Below are 16,602 nucleotides of genomic sequence, written 5' to 3'. Positions count from 1 at the left end.
CCATCAGACAGAGGATTATCCTTAGTTTTCAACTTCTGTAGCCACAGAAGAAGACGTCCTTCTCTAACTCTCAAAGTCTGTTGAGAGAAAGTTCTGCAAATTTTAGTCTCTCATCTAATGATCAGGGTGAAGGCAGTAGATACCCTTCTTTTGGGATCATCTGAATGAAGTCTGAGTTTTCCTTAAGAGTCACAATGCCTGAAAAGAGATCTCTTTGAAGAAGACATGCTGATCTGAAGATGAGAAAAAATTGAATAGGCCAAAGAGAAAGTACTGAGCAGAGCTCAGGGACACTCCCTACACACAACATGCAGTAGAAAATCTGAGAGACTGGACCCTCTGTGGAGTGGGTTTTAGAGGGTGCTGTCGTCTGATTGGCTGGAGTTTGGACCATTACTAATGACTAGGGTGAGATATTAAAGTGAATGTTTTTCTCTATTAGGTTTAATGTTAAAGTCACTACTTACTGCTTTGTATGTACCGTGGGACTCCCACTTTGACGACGGGGAATGATTCAAGCATGTGAATCTATGAAAGATACCCCAATACTGGAGAAACAATAGTACTCTGAGACTGAGTGTACCATTGATCAATGAACAAAAAGATATTGGTTAACTAGGGTGAACCTACTCAAATATTATCCAGCGGCTGGCAGGATTCGTAAACAACTTAGTTTTGGGAGATGGATGTCCATTCTCATGTCATTGTGTTAGATAATATGCTACACAAATCAATTATCAGCAATACCTATTTTTGTTATTCTAATGGGTATATTTGATGGTCATAATGGTAATTCTCGCTAATGATTTTGATTGACTAATTGGGAAATTAATGACATCACACAGCGCCACCACTAAGGGTGACTGTTATGTGGTTAGTTTCCAAGCCATGTAGCTGTCTCACGTCTTTTGCCAAGGAAATGTAAGTACTTTTTCTTGCAGAAAAAGGAAACAACTGCCATGTACTACACAGAAAAAAAGAGACCACCAGCACATGCATTGGCTCGCCAGCTCCCTCTCATGACCCTTGAGAGCACATAACCACTGTGACCAAGTTTCAGCATCTGATCACAGCATCCTGGGATTGCCCACGCTGGTCCCTAGGTCGGACTGACCCACATGTGCACCCTGGGGATATGTTAGCCCGCTCCTATTGAGGTGACTGCGGATACACATTGAGATCCCTGGCAACAGCACCAATTCAGGCAACTGAGCAAGCTGTTCCTGAGGGTGGGTAGTATCTGTCTTTTTCCTTGAAAGTGCCCTTCAGCATTTCCTTTTTTTCACTGAATGCCCTTAGCTATGATGCTAATGGAGACACAAACAAAAAAAATTCAAGACAAGTGTCTTCTTAAAACTGTTGCAGGCTGCTATGTCCTAAACTGCACAACAGCTTTGGGGTGGAGCACGATAAGGTTTTAGAATGCTTTCAAAGAGTGTTTCAAAGGTTTTGTTCACATTTAAATCCTGACTTATGAAGCCGTGTCTCATCTTTTACTGTTTTGTTGGTGGTGGGGCAGTCTCAAGGCAGATTGTTCATCAATGACATTGCTTCCATTCTTTCTCTGCAATCTGTGCCTTCATGTGCACTTTAGGGGTTGCTCAAATTTATTGGCATTCAGTAAAGTACACTGGCGGGAATCCTGATGTCAGACACTTTCAGTTACCTCCTTCATCTGCTTGCGAGTTGTGTTTTTTTCCCAGAATTCCCCCATATTTTCCATCAGAATGTCAGCCTGAAGGGTATGCTCTTTGCAAATTAAGTGCTATTATTCCTCGCCATCCCAAGTGAAAATGTATAAAGTTTGTGATATGGCCTTCATGCTTGTGTAGGTTTTTACATAAAAGATACTGCATATTTCGGCCTTTACACATTGCTGAACCAGGTGCGGAAACAGAGACTCATTTTAGCATCAGTCACAGCCCGGGACCATGAATTATGCACTATGTGGAACCCGTGATTCTTATTACAACCTGGGGTCATGGTGTACTAGCTAGAGCCACTGATGTATCTTACACACCTGTTTATGACATGTGAGGTATGCAAGGAACACTGAGTTCACTAATCACAAATATGATCTGGGCACGGGTGTACATTACCAATGTCCGTTAATACGCACCCTGGGCCTCATGTAGCTCGCCAAATACCGGTCGGTAACGGTCGGTATTTAAGAAGTGGTAACTGGTATGCTACCTACATGAGGCCCCCTGTGTTCTATGATGAAGAAACAACCCCAAACAAGCAGGGCACAGCACTGTATATACTGAAATGAATTGGGCACAAACTCCTAGTGTGCCCAGGTGATCAAGGCTGGTGTGCCCACCCTTTCTTAAAAATCCTAGATGACTGTTTGTACGTGCCAGGATTTAGGAGGGAGTGTCACCAAAGTCAAACCTCCTGCTTTTGAAAATGCCTATAATTTATCTACTCTTACTCAATAGTTCTAATTGTTTATAGTAATCATTCAGTTTATTTCTTTTTTATCTCTTTAACCATTTTTGACTAAATGCCTTCTGAAGATCTGGGAGTAGCTATGAATGGGTTTTCAGGTTAGATTTTCTTGCGTATTGTATTCTGTGATTTGATCCTCTTCCTGTAGCTCCTGTGCAGAACAACATTTGTGTGTGAGTTTCTGAAACTCTCCCAGCACCTAGATCATGTTCTTGCTACCAAGTAGACTAAGGCACCTTTGGCATAGAATAATTGGTTTGATACCTTGTCCATTGCCTGAACTACGACATATTACATCTCAAGTGTCATTGCTCCAATAGGAATCACCCTTGCAACACAAGAATTTTCCTCAAACAATGGATTGGAACTCTTTCCCTGACATATCAAACAAGCATTGGCATATCCAATAGGTCTCGCTGTTGGGACCTTATAAGTATTTAGTTATGCAGCACAATATCCTTAGTGCAACAACATCAACTGTTGCATGGCTAAACACTTATAAGGTCTTTGGGATTGTTCCAGTCTATTAGGCAGGCTAGAGGCAGCTCCAGGACCTAGGCCTTGCACCCCCACCAAGATGGAGGTATATTCCCCAACAATATTTAGCCGTACTAATTAAATTGGAGTGAGTAATTTTCTGTCATAGTTGGCTGGTAATATGTCCCATAGTTCTTCCGGATTTGTTTCTACAACAAGGAGTCTAGCCTCCAGTGATTAAGTGGGTACAGTTTGTGGCATATTGTAATTGTGCGCCGGTAATAAAGCTCACAGTAAGGTGCTTCCAGTCACTTCTTTGAAAGAGGTTCAGTGCAACCCGGTGTCTCCCATCATTCCATATTAGTGCAGAGATTATGAATTCTCAGTAGTCAAATAGAGAGTGTAGCAGCAATATTGGTAGATTGGCAAAGTAATATAATAATCTTATTCATAGGGAACTACGGCAAATAGATTTCAAATAAACGTACAATGTCCATATATCAAGTTTTGTTGTGATTTATTCTCAAAACGTTTTTGAGAATGTCAAAAAAGATTTTCTCTTCCCTTTCTTCATTCACTTCACAGATTTGAAAAGATTTAACTTAATACAACTCCAATACTTACAAACAACTAACACAATGATTACAATAACGAAAAAGAAATGTAGAAATACTTTCAACCGATTCAATTCAGTCAGCACATATGTTCCGTCTAATCTGTACTTGTCATCGATAAAAAAATGTCTGCCTGCATTTTTTGTTTGTTATTGTAATCATTATATTAGATGTTACTTACACCAATACACATGTATATTCATTCAAAACAAATTCAATCATCCACAGCTAAATCACACAACTTACCTAAAAACAGCATACCGACTGAAAGACCTAAGCACAGGCTACTGACGCACACACACACACACACACACACACACACACTATGTCACTTGCTAGGAGGAAATTAAAACTCCAGGGCAAGTTCAATCTCATGATCGTTAGGGTCCCTGATTGTGACTTCCACTCATAGTCCTCCACACCCCATTTAAACCACCAGCTACAACTCTGTCTCATTCCACAACAAGCACACATATCTGTCAAACCTCAGAATTCTCTAACCCAACAACCTATCCTCCAATTCCCTCTCAAGCTACAACTAGACTACCCACAACCCACCCTCACCCATTCCCATATGCCTTTGCTCCTCCTCCTATACTAGACCACACCTCCTCAAAGCACCATCACATCAAGAGGAAAGAGATGCAACAATTAAGATGCTTATTCTTCAACAAAAGGTCCATGAACAAAAACTGTTTCAATACATTTGATCCACTCTCAAAAACCACACCAGACCTCACCTTCATTACAGAAACATGTATCAACAAAGACCCCACCACACCCAATTATGGTATCACCAGCAAAAATCATATTGGCAAAATTGGAAGAGTACAGGATGACACATACGGTCCCTAATAGAGGACAAAAATCACTGAGGGCCCTATGTAGGACAGAGTCCATGGGTGGACATAGGAAGGGCAGTGTCCACATATGGACAAAGAGAGAATATGGTACACAAGGGGCCTAGAAAGAACATGGTACAGAGAGGACCCTAGAGAGAAGAGGATACACAGAGGTATCTAGAGAGGAGAGGGTCCAGAGGAGCCTAGAGACGGCTCAAGGGAGGTAAGGGCCCCAGGACAGGGGCTCGAGCCAGGTTGTCAAGGAGTCAAGAGAAGCCTGGGTGAGGAGAGAAGACAGTCGACTCGAGAGCGACAGCAGCAAAGAGTCCAGTGGCCCCAGAAACTCTGAGAGCTCAGGGGGCCCCAAAGGGACAAAAAGACACAGCTCCCAGCAGCCTTGACTGCACTAGAGTGTGACTAAATAGCGGCCTGCACTGATTCCAGAGTCACCCACCGGCCTTCCCATTTGCCATAGTCGAGCCAGCCTTAGGGTGAAGTTAAAACATAATCACGGAGGAGCATTTAAGTATTGCGCAAGAACAAGGCTGGATTTTACAGCAAATGCGGACTCCAAGTTTGGGAAGCGGCAGCTGTTCCCCCACAGAGCCCCCGACGCCCACCCTGACCGGATCTTCGTGTAATCCGAACCCTCGGTTGCCAAGGGCCACAGCAAACAGAACGAGAAGAGGAGGTGGTGAGCAGCAGGTGGGTGTCAACGGTGAGGGGGGGCACAGATCTGGACCGAGAGAGGCTCCTAACAGGGCACTGAGAGTGCGCAGCCATCAAGGGGGCCACAGAGATGGGGCCCAGAGCGGGAGGACCCAAGAGGATGGAGGTGCCGGAGGGAGGCAGAGATAAGCTTTGCAGCTAGGGAGACCACTGGGAAGGGGCGCAGAGCCGGTGGGGGAGAGGGGGCGGAGGGCAGAGTGGGGGAAGCAAGAGAAAGGACAACGGGCGGGCCAGGGCAGAGAGAAGGGATGCAGAATGAGCACCGACGCTAAACACTGAGCTTCACCGGAGAGAGGCGCTTGAAGAGTGGAGGGGTACAGCCGAGGCGGGAGGAGCAGAGAGAGGGGACTGAAAGCGGCGCCAGAAAGTAGGGGCGCAGAACCGGCCACGGAGAGCGTGCTGAGGTTATCAGCATGGGGGAGCACAGAGCAGGAAACCCGCAGAAGGGTGGAGAACAGGCACCGCGAGAAGAGGCGCAGACCCCCGAGAGTGGTACCGTCGGCATTGGGGCCAGCAGAGGTGTGCAGGGCTATCACCAGGGGCTGCAAACACGGCCCACCATGGATGGACCTGCAGGAGCACAGGAAGTAGGAATGACTGGGACTGGCATAACTAATGGGCAAAGATTGCCATAACGCACAAGCAAGCATGTATCATTTACCCAAATAGTCAACTTTCCCTGTGCTGTTTTGTTCTCTACCTGCTACCAGGTAAAGATTATAAGCTTTACTTTGCTCTATGAGCGCGCAGACGCTTGATTCTGGTAGAGCTGTTGTAGAAACGCATAAGGAATACACTGGTCACAGACAGCTTCCATACTGTGGTACAGGTACTGGTATGGAGTATACTGGGGGGCTCTGGACTCAAGCACGTCTGGAGATTCTGGCAAGATCATGTACGTCAAGAGTAGAATGAAGGCCTGCACACAAATTCTAGCTGATGCAGATTTCCGAACTTGGCATATTTAGCAAGCTAAGCCAGTGAGGCGACCCACATTCAAGCAGTAAGGCATCCCGCGAGTGGCGCGCTAAAAGAAAATTTAAAAAACAAGCGTGCAGCAAAAGTGAAAGCATTGGCAAAAGTGAAAGCGTTTCCCTTGTGGGAGCGAGCAGCACCAGGAGCGATAATTGATAACACATGGCGCCAAAGCTCGCTCCCGCAAGGGAATCGCCAAACGTGCACGCGTTGCCATTGAAAGCAAGGCAAAGCGTGCACGTTTTTGCCCGCAAAGCTGTGCCGATTACTAAAGGTCTTTTTCCTGTGCAGCCCATGCGCGCTGCGTAGGCGAGACCTAAAAAACGAGGACTTAATTAAGGTCTCACAAAACGAAGGAATCTAGCTGTGCTAACATACAAAATATGTCTTGACTGGTTGAGGCAATTCAAAGTGGTGGAGATGTTCCATGTTTGACATGCAATTTTTTTTTGTACTGGCCAAGATTGACACTCCCTTTAAAGTCTCCCTTCCTAGTCTATGGACAAGCATTTTTTGGGAGATCTGGAAACTTCTTTGGGCTCCCCAACTGACGGTGGCCCCGACACCCTGGGGCTATACCATGCCACACTTCCCGCCACCACCACCTCAGTTCCACAAGCCTACTCTTTTAGGACAGGGCACAGGAAGATGGAGTGGAAGAAAAAGACAAAACAACACTCACTTGCATTGAAGCCCACCAGCATCACCATGCCAAATGCGGAGCATGACCAAGTGGGACCCACCACCAGGTGCCAGCAGCGGGATGAACTAGTGGTCAATCTCAGCAGTCGAATCCTTATGTTACAAGAAACCAAATTACTTGATAAAAGGTTTGGGTTTTGTGGCCACATTCAAAGATGACCATTTCCGAACCCGCAAAGAACTGGCCCAGTTCTTCCGCAAAATATGCTAACAGTATTTTTTGTAGAGCAAGACTTGCTCGAGCGATGTGGCATCAGAACTGAATACAGGTCTCAAAAAGAAATCTTCCTTCAACCCTGCTTCTAATCTTCTTCCTCCTGAGGTGCTCACTTTTGAGAAGGCAATACTCAAATACTTTAAGTAGAGCAAGCATAAAGTGCCTAAACTCCCCTTCAGTCTCACCAAACTGAAACAAGAGGTTGTTACCTCTTTGAGTACTGATATGGCTATTACAAGGGCATGACAATTGTCATCCTTGACACCGCCTCGTACAGGATTAAATGTTTCAAACAACTTAACATTAATGGCTTCTATCAACCACGCAAGTGTGAACCTACTAAACTTCTGCAGTCTACCATCAGGTTGATGGTAGAAGAAGCTAAAGATGCAGGGTTGATCACGGCTAAAGATGCCAGATTTTAAATCACAGACAACCTAATAACACCCTACTTCTATGTGTTATCACAAATAAATAAGACACAGCACCCACCACTAGCAACCCATCATCTCATGCATCAGGTCACTACTCGAATCCCTTTCTCAGTTAGTTAACTTTTTCCTTAGACCACTGGTCCAGGCCGTGTCTTTACCTATCTACAAGACACCAAACATGTACTTTGATGACCTTGCCTTTGACATCAATATAGAGCTCCTCATCTCCTTAGACGTTGAATCCTTATACACCTGCATACCTCAGGACCAGACTCTTGAAACAGTTCATTCTCTTCTTTCAGCATCCCCTCCGGACTACCTTACACCTGTTCCTTTCATCATGCAGTGAGCCAACTTGGCCATGAAAGAGAATTTCTTTTGTTTCTAGGGTATCGTCTACCTTCAAATCTCCAGAACTTTGATGGGCAGTTCCTTCGCCCCAAGTTTGGCGAATCTCAACATGCATGATTGTGAGTCACAACATGTTCGTTCCGACTTGAATTCTTATCGCTCCAGTATAAAAATCTGTAAGCAATATATTGATGACATTCTTGTCATCTGGAGTGGGGATAAAGCATCCATTGCTTTGTTTCATCAATGGCTGAAATCCCATAATGATACCTCAAATTTGAATGAATTTAGCAAGGAGAAGCTTCCTCCTTTCGTTGATCTACTACTAATATTTACATGTGCAGTTGTCCTAGAAATGAGCTTTAAAGGAAACCAATGGCAAGGAACTGCCTCCTGTCCTATAACAGCTTTCATCCTAAACCCCTCAGGGATTACCTGTCTTTTGGCCAGTTTCTCCACATGAGGCAGAACTGCTCCCAGATTAACAAATGCAAGGAGCATGCTCGATTGCCAATACGTTGTGATGGCAGCAGGGGCATTTAAAGCTGTCACATGCTTATATAGGTGAATGATGAATGAGGGAGTAAAACCATTGACTCAATTGCAGGGGAAATGGGAGGCAGAACTTGGTAGGGAAATCCCGGAGACAACATGGACCCAACTAGTTGAAAGAACGTGGAAGAGCACAGGTAACGCCAGGTTTCAATTGGTTCATTTTTATATACTACACAGACCGTACTTAACCCCAGATAAGATCAATAGGTATTTTAAGGTGGATACTGCCCAATGCCCACGCTGCAATCTAGAAGGAGTGGACATTCCCCACATGATGTGGAGCAGGCCACAATTGGGAACGTATTGGGAGGAGGTGGTTGACTTACTCCGAGACGTCACAGATCGACAAATAGAGTCAGATATGGGTGTGTGCCTCTTGCACTGGTTCCCACACACAACTAGAACAAAAGTCACAAGCAAGTTCTGGGACCTGGGCTTGTTGTTAGCTAAGAGGGAGCTCACAATGCACTGGAAATCGAAGCAGGGTCCCACCTTTCCACGATGGAGGGCAGAATTTCTCAAATGGGTGACAAGTGAGAGCATAGTTCGACTCCAACAAGCTAAGAGAGCTAGCAACGAAAAGGCACTTGAAACTGCAAGGGCGTGGGAGGCCTTAGTTGTATTGTTACGTGACCCTGAGTTAGATTCAGATGGGGACACAGTGCTAGTAACATAAATGGAAGCACCTTGAGCAGTTGTCTAACAGGAGAGTTGAAGAGTTGAGCGGGCACTATAATAATACACATAGGACTATAATAGAATGAGCTGAACAACTAGGGAGCTACTGAGTTATTTAACGTTGTGCATCACAGAGCATGGTTTCTATACACCTATTGCACATAACCTGAACACACCAGTGGTAGGAGGTAGTAAGGGGGAGGGAGGGAGGGGGGGAAGAACTGGTTTGCTTATTACTGAAGCGGTTGCTTATTAATTAAAACGATGTGTCTTGTTTGTGGGCCGGTTATAGCCCTACAATTGCAAGAGGAGAATTACTCGAAGAGGCAGTACTGAGACATAGCCTCTCATAGATGGAATTGTAACCACTCCAACATATAGACAACTAATGGGATACAATCTATTGAAGAACTTTGGTAAAATGTATATCAACCAAATGTATGCGACTCAAACACCAGTAGAGTTGTTTTTTCTTTGTTTGTTTGAAAATTCAATAAAAAATATTTTTTTTAAAAAGGAGCATGCTCGAAACCTGTTCATCCAACTCTCACATAGGCAGTACCCTGCTCCGTTGGCTGAAGAGCGGTGAAACCCCGAAACCGGTCCTAGGATGCTTGTTTTCAGTCCAGGGAGGACCTGGCTTGGCAGTTCGGGCTGGACTGTTCCCATGAGGCATAGGGTCAAGACTGATTTGCATATGGCTGCGTTCAAACTGGAATGGCATGGTGAGCAAAAAAACGATGGATTTAGGCCCAGATCTCTGTACTGGGGTGAATGTATGACATTGTTCTGCATTCTGTCCATCAACTGTTGTTTTTGCATTTGTCACCCAGAGTGGGACAGGTATGCCCAGACATGGGTCCTGTGCTCTCCATGCCACTGGAATCAAGCTATCCTGGCTGAAGAGGGGTGAAACCCCAAAACCGGTCCTAGGATGCTTGTTTCCAGTCCAGGGAGGACCTGGCTTGGCAGTTCGGGCTGGACTGTTCCCATGAGGCACAGGGTCAAGACTGATTTGCATATGGCTGGGTTCAAACTGGAATGGCATGGTGAGCAAAAAAACGATGGATTTAGGCCCAGATCTCTGTACTGGGGTGAATGTATGACATTGCTCTGCATTCTGTCCATCAACTCTTGTTTTTGCATCCGTTGATGCATACGGCATCCAAAAGACCAAGGAACAACAATCGGACCGCCCACCATGAAATGAGACCTCCTAAGCCCCCACTTGAGAGACTAGTCTGTGTGAATACCTTCAGCAGTCTCTCTAACTCCATCAAGCACTACTGTGTGCAAAACCTGGTACATACTGAATACAGGGAATCAGACCATACAACGTCCCCTTTTCGCTTTTAAACGCAGCCAAAACCTAAGAGATAAGCTGGTTCATACGAGACCCTTCCTCCCCCAACATCAGACAGGACATTCTATGGGATCTACCACCAGTACAGGGTCATTTCCCTTGTGGTTCCTGTGGATTATGAGCATTCACTGAATGGAACACACATGTCAATATAGGAACCAACACCCTATAGGGCTTAAAACAACACACAAACTGTAACAATGATAAACTGATTTATCATTTTTAAAAAGGCACATTGCATAGGTTACCTCAATAATGGACTATCATTGATTTTATTGTTAATAAAAGTTCTAGAAGAGTTTGTGTATCATGTTTATTGTTTTAATTATTTTCTGTTTAATTGTTATGGTTTTAATCAACTATACAATAAAAATGCTAACTAACAACTGATCCATCTTATCACCTGCCCCTATGGCCTGAGATATGTCAGCATGGCAACCCACAAAATCAAAACATGCATTACAGACCATCGGGGTACTTTAAGATGTAAGAAACTCTCAACCAAACTGACAAATCATTTAATTGAACATGGTCATACTGCTAATGACTGGATGGTATTAGATAAACCCACAACTCCTGCGACTGTCCATGACATGAGCTAGTTACTTTTTGTAAAAGAACAACGCTGGGTGTTCAGGCTGCCTAGCCATAAGAGTGGTCTCAATGATGAAATAGCATGGACCTGTATACCTTAGCATTTTTATTCCCTATGCTATCAGCATGATTATCTCAATATTACTAATCATTTTGCCCTCTGTTCTCAGTGACTATGCACTTATTAGAGAATGACATTTATTAGTCGGTTTAAATGCTCAATATCCTTTAGAGCCTATTTATTGCTCTTCGCCCAAACTACAGATGCTTGGTCTAATTCTAGTATTTAAGTGATTTGGCATCCCCCAGCACGTCATGCCAATCACCCAAGGCAAGAATTGCCTTTATTGCAGTTCTTGAACCATTACCCGTGCCGCATTACATCAGTTCTCACTTCACCATGTACATATGCATCACGAAGGTCACTTAGCTTAAGTTTATTACTGTTTAAAAAACTAATGTCATTGTATGATTCACATGGCACCGCATAAAATATCACCTTTATTTGTAGGCAAGAACATGCTAGCCCTTTATGACATTAGTATGTTGCTTTTAAGCGGTCAACAAGCCTTCTTGCTCAATTTGTGGCTTTAGTGATTCATAATACAGATAGCAATGATTTGATAACTACTAGCTCTCCGGCCTATAACATGGTTGGGTAGATTTATACCCTCTGCGTTTCTACCCTTGTGTCATTGAGTAGTGTTGCCACTTCTTGACAGTTACAGGCACAGTCAGTACTGCAGCCCCGTTGGCACTTATCTTCATTCTTTGTTTTAAATTTCTTCACTCCATTTTGCTTGGCCTTTACACGACCGGACATGGTACGGCTGAGTTTTCATAGGTCAGCTGAGCGGAGGGGCAGAGCTTGGCTTAGACCAAGATGCCATGAGAGTGCTCATAATGGCCTCATTAAATGGTAATAGTGGCTCAGATGAAGCAGTACCTAGTTGAAGAATTCCAGTCAATAAACTGGCTTGGGTTTCCAGGGAGGGAATTGCAAATATAGCACTTCTGCTGCTAGTCGCCTTACTAGAGTCAAGAGGCATTTTTTCTGTTGGTGGACCAGGTGGTGAGTCCATCTCTGTCTCTGGTGAAGTAGCTAGCTCACTGGCATCTTGCAAGTCTAAGTGACTCCATCTTCAGTGTAATGAGGTGGGAGTAGCTAGCCTGCCTCCTCGTCATCATTATCAGTGTAATGAGGGACATTAGGTATGCCCTGAACTGATCAGGTTTGGAGCTGAATAAGGCCTCTAGCCTCTGATACTACTGCCTTAATGGTCAGGATGAGGGGCAGGCTGTACAAACACTGGTTACATTTTAGGTTTTTCTTAGCAGAACACAGGCCAGTCATGGGCGTGGTCAGAACCACCTTGCGATGGATCGCCAGCCCAGTTGGTATTGACACTGGTACGGATGGAACTGGGTGGATCCTGGTGCTGGAGTGGAAGTCTAACCTGGCTTTGATTCGGGCGTGAGAGTGGAACCCGAGAGAATAGTCAGCATTTGGGGTGGGTTCGCTAGTGAAGTCCAGCTGTAGGCCCCTGTTGTTCAATGGGGTCTGAAGGTACACCAGAGTGAGTCAGTAGCATCTGGAACAATTTCAGCAAGGCCTCCCGAAAGGCTGTAATTTGATGCGGGATCACCAAAAACCCAGTAAATTACAAACAAGCCTAGATCAACAGCAGAACATCTCAGGAGTCAGAAGACGCTGGACCCTTCGAGTATTGTCCTTGAGATGTCTAGCCAGAATTCGAGTGGCTGGATGAGATCGAGTCTTGTCTAGCTTTCTTGTGCTAATGCACATTTTTTACTTTGTCTTATCGAGGTAGTGACCACCAACAGCCCTGTAACTTGGAGCAGGAGCGAGACATCTTCTTTGGGTCAGCGACACAGCACTTTGCCATCTGATTACCTTAGGGTGCTTGAGGGTGCACTCGTCTCATTATGTTGAGTCGTGGCTCGAGGCCAAGCACCACAGGCTAATGTTGCATGAGTCCGTGACTGACATCTGTTTCAATCAGTCTCAGCACGGTTTAAAGACATTGCTATAGCACACCGGCTGGTTATTTTGGAGTCATCTGAAAACTTAGTTGGGAGTTGACCACTGCATCCACATTAAAGGGCATGGAAGAAAGAACTGACATTAGCACACTGGGGGGTGCTTTTATGCGTCTCCGCTCCATCACTTCTATGCAGTGTCATGACAACGCAGGGCCATGTGGCACCCACTTCCAACACATGTGGAATATTGTTGAAAAAATCTCTAGATCTAGTCTGGAACCTGGGAATATTCTAATGTTGAGAATTCTGCGGTAAGAAGAATACACCAGAAACCCCTTATATATTGCATTTTTTGCCAGCACGTTAGATTAATCTAAAGGAACCAATAAATTGACAAAAACTGAGCCAGACTTAAGTGTACAAAGAAAGTCCAAACTGCAAATCAGAAAGAGGTAATCAATATCTGTATTGTGGTCACTGGCTGATGTGGAAATGTTCAACATTAATTTTTTAGATATTTTCATGGCACACATGTTAGATGTGTGACTGATGGAGATGATGTTGTTTAGATGACACTGTTTAACATAATGAGGGTTTGGAGTAAGTGCTGTGTGACAGGAGATGCATGTGGAGAAGGAAAAAGGCACATCTTGGTGGAGAAGAAGTGGTCAGTGAGCAGGGCAATGTTGTAAGAGGGGCAATTGCATCAGTGATATAATGATTTTAAATAAATTGCACCAGTGAACGCATGGAAAGCACTAACGGAGATGGGAGGGCAAAACAAGCATGCATAGCACCTAGCATAAAAGTCTTAAAACAAGGCACTTGTGGATAATGGATGAGGCAATATTCTTTTGAAGGTGATATTAAAAAGTGTAAAATGCTGCACTTGGTTTGTGTGGGTGGAAAACAGATGCAAGAATCCCAAGCGAATTGCATGAAAAGATCTAAAGTCAGATTTCCACACGTATTTTAGTAAAACATTCTGATGGATAGGGAGTGTACAGTGCCAACCACGGGAGCCCACCAGGTCACGGCCTAACTGTTGCGGCTTTACTCTGGCGTCTTTCTGAGCCAGAACTGTAAGATTTTGGGGTCCGTCGGTCAATTTGGACCATTTACATTAATTCTCTTTCCAAAACGCGATTATTTTGAATATGGCTCCCTGGCCTTTTTCAAATTGATGTTCTCCATACATACTTAACATAAATGTAGCATTTCCCAGTCCACTATGGTTGTTGGTACAATAAAGGGTGTTGTGGCTGAAGGAACTGAAACTTAATAATCTTTACCAAGAGAGTAGCAAAGAATTTAAAAAGAAAGAGGTGCTTGTTTGGAAGGATCCTTCATTTCAGTGTAATGCGGCATTGAATAGAAGGGTGCTCGAACAGTCTCCCTTGCAATATGTCTACCACTATTTATTAATCAGTGAGGTCTTTGGGGGAGTTTCCCAGCTTGTCAATCTCAGCCATCACAAGTGTCTGACAGATCTGTAGCGGTCTCCTTAGACCTCCATCCATGAAGCCGAGGCTCATTCTTGTAGCATTGAGTCTGCACTTGATTAAGGACCTACTGCCAGTCACTGTGTGTAGTATTCAGGTTATTCACCTAGGCACTCTAGGGCTTTTTGACAGTTATCTCACCTATTACTTTGGGCACCGCTAGAGCGCTCATTGACAGACCTTCCAATATTGTGATTGTTTTTGGTCAGAGTTAGAACCTCTGGTCCGGTTCTAGGGCAGTGTCATCTGGATCTAAAGGAATTAACCGCTTACGTTCAACAAGATCTTCTGTGTGTTCTACTGTGTTGGTTAGTTGAAATGGAAGCTCTGGAAGTTTTGATCCTAAGTAGACTGTCAGCAGTGCAGATAGCAAACAATTCCTTATAGGTGCTTTCACGTTCTGTCGTCAAAGCATACTCTCTCAGTAGTTCTGGTGATAGATAGGTAAATACGAAGCTTCAGATGGTTTACTTCTGATGAGACACAACGTTTCGCTGAGCAGGGCTGTCCTCCTGTCCTCTCTGGACATCAGCAATGCCCTTTACAACACACTCCTACTATGGTCCATTGGGATAATACAAGCTTTACCAAAGCGAAGAGTAATGCACATTTTTAGGTCTCGCCTGACCCAGCGCATGCGCCGGTCTGGCGAGACTTATTGAGAGGGCTCCAAAAAGTGCTACCAGGTCAGCATAGAGCTACAGTGCATGTGCGCGGGTGCGCGCGCCGCGCTTTACCGCGATTACTTTCACTTTAGCGGCCGCTTTGATGTTTGATCGTGATCACGATCACTTTTACTTTTGCGGCCGCTTTGCATAGCCAATAGGTCTCGCTTTTGGGACCTTATAAGTATTTAGTTGTGCAACTGTTGCATGGCTAAACACTTATAAGGTCCCAAAGGCGAGACCTATTGGCTATGCCAATGCTTGTTAGTGTTAGACTCTGGCACCACATCCGTTCGATCTTGAAACGTCTTCATTAGCTTCTGACAGCTGCACAAATACAATTCAAGACACGCTGTGTGACCCACAAGCAAATCTGCCTTAGCTTACATTTACAAAAGAAGTGCTGAAGCAGGGCCCTCAGATACAGCGAGGCCAATCTTGTGGTCAATCCCAGAACCTAGAAGCACAACATCGATGAAAGAAGAATTGCTGTGCTCAGACCAAAAACTGCAACTATCTATAGGAAGAAGAAGATTCCACTGGTTCAAAAGCACTTTTGACAGATGGGGGCCATATTATCAAGAACGGCGATAACAATATCGCCGCTTTAGCGGCAGAAAACTGCCGCTAAAGCGGCGATAAAGGGCTTGATAATATGTCCTAGAGAATTCCAATAGAAGCCCAGGTTATGGTGTGAAGGACCACAAACCTGGGCTTTTATTGGAATTCTCCAGGGCATATTATCTAGCCGCTTATCGCTGCTTTAGCGGCTGTTTTCTGCCGCTAAAGCAGCGAAAATAATATCGCCGTTCTTGATAATATGGCCCATAGTCCCTTATTACGGGTGGGTCGGAATTCTGAGTTGAGTGGTATTTTACACACCTATTAATCACTGGGTGCGTTAAATAACTGACTCATCGTTAAATTTCGACATGTCAAGCTTGCTGATGTTTAACCGGGTAAAAATGTATGCTATTTACCATACCATGTTGTTTTTAGTGTGTTAAGCACCAGCATCCACGTAATTCTCCCAGAACTCAGAATAGGCACTATTTATCGCACCCGATAAATAATGTGCCTAGGTGTACCGTTGTTTATGTCGTGCGATAAATAGCACCTTGAATCTGATTAACTTGTAATTTGGGCCACGCTTCCTTTTTCCACTTCCCTTTCCTTCAGCTCTCATCTCAAATATCCCCTGCCACCTGCTTAATGCAGTGGCTCTAACATGTTCTGAAGCAAAAACGTCTGGAGTGCATTCAGTATTCCAAATAAAAATGAAAAATACATGCATTCTTACAAACAAATGTTTATGTGTCAGACAATTGTATAGAGAAAATATCAGCTGACATAAATATTATGTCCCAAATATAACTTTTAAAATATCACCCAACGGGTTGTTGAGGTTCTATGATCTTAACACAAATAGTCCATATTTGTATAAACAAA

General features: G+C 44.2%; 1 protein-coding gene across 2 annotated transcripts in view; it reads right to left on the bottom strand.

Moving 5' to 3' along the window:
• Window positions 1–16,602, bottom strand: part of LTBP3 (latent transforming growth factor beta binding protein 3) — a 375,622-nt gene that overhangs the window by 274,189 nt on the left and 84,831 nt on the right. The gene's annotated exons all lie outside the window — the stretch shown is intronic.

This window comes from Triturus cristatus, chromosome 9 (genome assembly GCF_964204655.1).
Source record: "Triturus cristatus chromosome 9, aTriCri1.1, whole genome shotgun sequence".
In the NCBI taxonomy this organism is placed as follows: domain Eukaryota; kingdom Metazoa; phylum Chordata; class Amphibia; order Caudata; family Salamandridae; genus Triturus; species Triturus cristatus.
The sequence above is the reverse complement of the archived record's forward strand: the minus strand, read 5'-3'. Positions and strand labels throughout refer to the sequence as shown.